Raw genomic sequence first — 5035 nt, forward strand, 5'->3', positions numbered from 1 at the left:
ACCAAGAACTCTTGCTGCCCTTGGAGTTCTTCTGCAAACAGACATCGGCACACAGCAGGGGTGAGTTTGGTTTTACAGCAAAGAAGGCCGGTGCAGGATTTCTCCAGGAGCAAAGCTGCCCCCACCGAGAACTAGAGCTGTCCTGGCAGTGCCAAGCACCTCCTGCAAACTGGCATCAGGAAACTCAGGGGGTGAGTTTTTCTGTGCAGAATTTCTCCCAGACCAGAGCTGAGAGCATCTAACCCTAAACAAAACAACTTGGCTGGGTCTAAAACTTACAGCCTTTGGACCGGCAGCGTGGGACCCAACCTGCTGTGCCACCACTGGCCCCTTTCTAAAGCATTCCACTGCAGTCCTAAAACTTTGGCTTGTCAGAGGGTGTTTCCTCTGACCCTGACCATAATCTTCAAAATATGCTCAAGAATCCTACAATACCTTGAAAAAAGCCCCAACAATACCCTAAAAAATCCCAAAGAAGTCCTTGAAAACCTTCCAACATCCCCTAAATATCTTTTAAAGTCCGGGGAAAAAACCTCAAAAAAACATGTTCAGCCTCCAAACTCTACCTCTTGCTCTCTAGCCTGCAGTTGTTGTCCCTACCTTTTTGCAGTGGGTCTTCTTGTCCTTGGAGGGCTCGTCCCTGTCCTGGTGTGAGGGTTGCTGCTTGTCCCACTGGGAGGGTTCCGCTCTCCTCTCGCTGTTGGGGTTGCTGGGTTGTGCTGCTGTTGGGGGAAAAGGCTGTTGTTAGAGGGGCTGGTTAGGGTGAAGCTACGGCTGGGCTGAGGGGTGCAGCACCTGAACCCTAACTTGCCTCCTAAACTGTACCCTGTAGCCCTGATCTCCCCTGGACTGTCCAGCCCTCAAGCCTTCTCCCTTTACCCCTCAACTCCTCCCTCTGCCTCCCAGCCCTCAGGCTCTGTCACCCTCTACCCCCCCTGTGCCCCTCAAGCCCGCTCTCAGCTGCCCCTCAGCTCCTGTGTGTCACCCTTAATCCCTCTCCTTTGCCCCTCAGCCCCCACCTTCTCTGTGTCACCCTCCAGCTGCCCCTTCTGAGTGACCTGGGAGGGCCACACGCCTTCGGCAAACTGATGTAAGGAGACTGGCGTGGTGAGTTTTGTTTCCCCTGGAAAAGGGCCGGCATTTGTGTGTATGGGCCTGTGCCCTGCCCAGGACCTTTGATCCCGAGTGGGCCGTCACCTCCTAAAATTCCAAACAGCTCAGGTGAGACAGGGGGTTGGAAATTAAACATGGGGTAGAAACCAGTTTTGTATATAGCTGAAGTCTGCTGGTTAAACTTGTGCAGTCTGTTAACTTGTGTGCTTGCAAAAAGGCCTGCAGAGAGAACAAAGGAAGTTCAAGGCCACTTAGAAAGGAATGCAAGCATCCAAGCCGAAGAGGAGGCCCCCACCGCAGGAAAACGTGAATCTGGGTTACAACTGAGTGCATGGCCTCATCCCTGCGTGAGTAAAAATGTGAGGTTTTGAAGGCAGCCGTCGCTGAGTGCTGCCAGGGGTGGAGGGGCCCCCAGTGGATAGGGCAACGTGGGAGGGGTGTAATTTTAAATCCAGTCTCAGGACAAAGCTGATGGCTCCTTTAGGACAAGACTATTTACATGTAGAACCAATTCCCTCACTTTGCTCTTATGATTTTTAACCCCCAAAAGTTCAATACATATCACAAGCAATGTGCAGCCCCCTTTCCCAGCCCCAGTGATTTTAGTTCTTGACCTGCAAGCTTTACTTCACTACCTTATATGTTCTTCCCGCTCCAGCAGCGCATTTCTCCAGCTCTGCCAGCGAAAACTACGCCAGATTTAAAGGGCAGGATCTTAGGCGTAACTCCAGCTCTGCAACACTTCAGATCCTGCCCAAGAGGCTGTAAGCCCACCCCAGCATCAATATCCCAGCCCCACAGCGATTTCAGCTGCCACCCAGCAATCCCCAGTCACTATGCCAGCCCCTGCCTCATTTCAACTGGATGCCCACAGCCTTGTTCTCAGCTCTGCATTTCTGTTTCCTTTTTCATGCAATCCTAGGCTTGCCATCCACCTGCCAGCCCGAGTGAATTTGTCTCCATCCCTGGAAGTGCCATCACAGACCCAGGTAAGATCCCAACATCGGCGGGGGTTTTAGGCATATTGCTGCAGCCCCCTTTTCCCCTCCACACATCCTGTTCTACTTACAGTCCCAATACCCTGCCCCTGCATCCATGTCCCAGGCCTAGAGTGATTTTGGCGCAAGAATGCTAGAGTCTCTGTACCGATCCTATGGTTCATTCCCCTGTGCAGTCCCGGTGCCAGCCCTGCAATAAGTACAGCCTCATGTCCAGTGATTTCAGCTCTTTCAGCTCTTGACCCACAAGCTTTATTTGACTGCCAGCTCTGTTCTTGCAGCTCCAGCTCTGGTGTTCTGCGGCTTCTAAGGGCAGCATCTTGGTCTGGGCCCCAGCTGTGCAACACTTCAGATCCCGCCCAAGGGGCTGTAAGCCAACCCCACCATCAATATCGCAGCCCCACAGTGATTTCAGCTGCCACCCAGCAATCCCTAGCCACTATGCCAGTCCCTGCCTCATTTCAACCGGATGCCCACAGCCTTGTTCTCAGCTCTGCATTTCCGTTTCCTTTTTCATGCACAACCCCAGCCTTGCCATCCACTTGCCCACCCCACAGTGATTTTGTCTCCATCCCTGGAAGTGCCATCACAGACTCAGGGAATATCCCAGCATTGCCATAATTTTCTGGTGCTATATTTCAGCCCCGGTTTCCACCGCACACATTCTGTTCTAGTTTCAGTCACAATACTCAGCCGTAGCACTTACCACAGACGTACAGTGAGTTCAGGGCACAAATCCTATAGTGTCCATGTCAACCATACAGTTTCCATACCTGGCCCACAGGCCCTCTTTCCCATCCCTGGTGATTTCAGCTCTTGACCCACAAGCTTTATTTCTCTGTTCTTGGAGCTCCCGCTGTTCAATTCTCCAGCTGTGTCAGGTGAAACTACTCCCCGCTTAGACATGAGGGCCTTGGCTTTGGCTCCAATTTTGAAGCTTCAGGTCCAAGTCTAGAAACACCATTCTCACCCCATTCCAGCAGTCATTATTCCATCTCCAGCTCGTCATTTTGTGTCCCATTCTATGGTTACTCTCTAGACCTGCCGTAAGTATCCCTTTGAACAGTGATTGATGCTGCAGCACTGCAGTCCCTACCGTGGCCCCAGTGATTTCAGCTCCAGTCCCACAAGCTTTATTTCACTGCCAGCTCTCATTTCACTTTCTGTTCAACATCTTCCCAGCAGTGCCACACAATGCTACTTTTGCTTCTCAGGGCAGGCCCTTTGTTTTAACGCTAGCTCTCTGTGTGGTTTCAGCTCAGCTCTTGAGCCTATGTTCTTGAGCCCCAACACGACAACCCCTCCTGCAGCAATAACTCTGTAGTCCCTATGGTAGCCCTTACAGCAATTTCAGCTGTGACCATTCAGTTCACACCCCAGCACCACATTCCCTATCCCAGCCCCACAGGGGTTGTACCCCAAACCCTACCATATTTCTGTCTCCTCCAGCTCTTCTGCCTCAGCTCCAGCTCCTCAGCTTCCTACTACTGCAGCTCTGTGCCCTTCACCCACGACATTTATCCAGCCCCAGGATTTCCACCACTCTGTATTGTTTTGGGCCTGGCTCGTGCCAAAGTCCTTTTTCCGCACCCTGGGGCTTGATTTCTCCACTGGTCTCACAACTAGTGTTTCAGCCCCAGTCCCACAACCCTTACTGAACTAACATCAGATACCTAGTAAACAAAACCAAACCAAACAAAATGTAATAAAAAGAGCAAAGTAATGAAATAATACAATAAAAAATATTAGTACTAGAAATAAAAGCAAAATAATAAAAAGGCAAAAAAATCCCAGCTTTATTCCCGGTACTCTGAACATGACTTTAAATCCAGACACCGCGAAACGGCTACTTCCCGGCTCCCGGTAAGAGCAGCCGGTTCCTCTGGCGCAACTCCAGGCCCCGCACCAGCCACCAGCTGCCCAAGCCGCGCAGAGCACGGCAGAAAGAACTAGACAGCAGCGGCTCCCAAATGTTAGCGGCAGACAGACGCGGGAGTCGCGTCCGTGCTCACCGGCGCTCCCCGGATCAGCAGCCGCGGGGGTCCCGTCCTGGCGCAGCGGCGCTCCTCAGATCGCGCACCTGTAGCTCCCGTCGCTTCCAACTCCGCCGCCGAACGAACGCCAGGGCCCCCCCCCCCCCCCCCTCAACGCACTCTATTTATGCCCCAGGGCCGGACCACCCAGCCAATCACAACCCGAGGCAGCGCCGGCCCCACCAATCCCAGCCCGCCCGTTCCCGCCGCGCTCGGCTCCGCGCGCCCCCCCCATTCCCATCCCGGTCCCCTCAAGTCCTGCTCCCGCCGCCGCCATTGCAGGGGTCGAGTCCGCCCGCTCCCCGCCGTCTGCCCGTTTTTCTGGGAGAAATCCCGGCCAGGACCTGAACGGGAAGCTCCCGCCCGCCCTTTCCGGCCCCAACAGCGCCTGCCGAGGCTGCGGCAGCGGGGACACGGCTCCGCCGGCTCCCAAAGCGGCAAGTGGCGGCAGGGGTGGAGTGCGGCCGGTGACGGCGGAGCTGCGCCAGGCTCAGGGGCCGAGCCGCGACTGAGCGGGCTGAGATTGGCGGGACCGCGCCCGGATTGAAAGGACGGCTGTGATTGGACGGGGCGGAGAAAGGCGGGCTGGGATTGGCAGGCTTGGGAGCCGTGAGGCTGCGGCCCGTGGGAGCGTGGGGCGGAGCCCGGGCTGCTCGAAGGGCCCGCGGGCGCCCTGGCTCCCGCTCGCGAGACCCCCCCCGTCCCCTTCTCCGGCCCTCTCTCGTGTCCAGGTCCCGGCGAAAAGACCCCCGCAGAGCCCCGACCGGAGCGCCCCGGGCGGGGAGGGGCGTAGGTGGTTGCGGCTCGCAAAGGCGGACTCTGCGGCGGCAGAGCGGACCGGGGAGCGGCGGCGACATGGTATTGGGGGCGGGGCCGTGCAGACCCGCTCCG

This window comes from Passer montanus, unplaced genomic scaffold, assembly GCF_014805655.1.
Source record: "Passer montanus isolate IOZ18808 unplaced genomic scaffold, ASM1480565v1 scaffold98, whole genome shotgun sequence".
Lineage (NCBI taxonomy): Eukaryota > Metazoa > Chordata > Aves > Passeriformes > Passeridae > Passer > Passer montanus.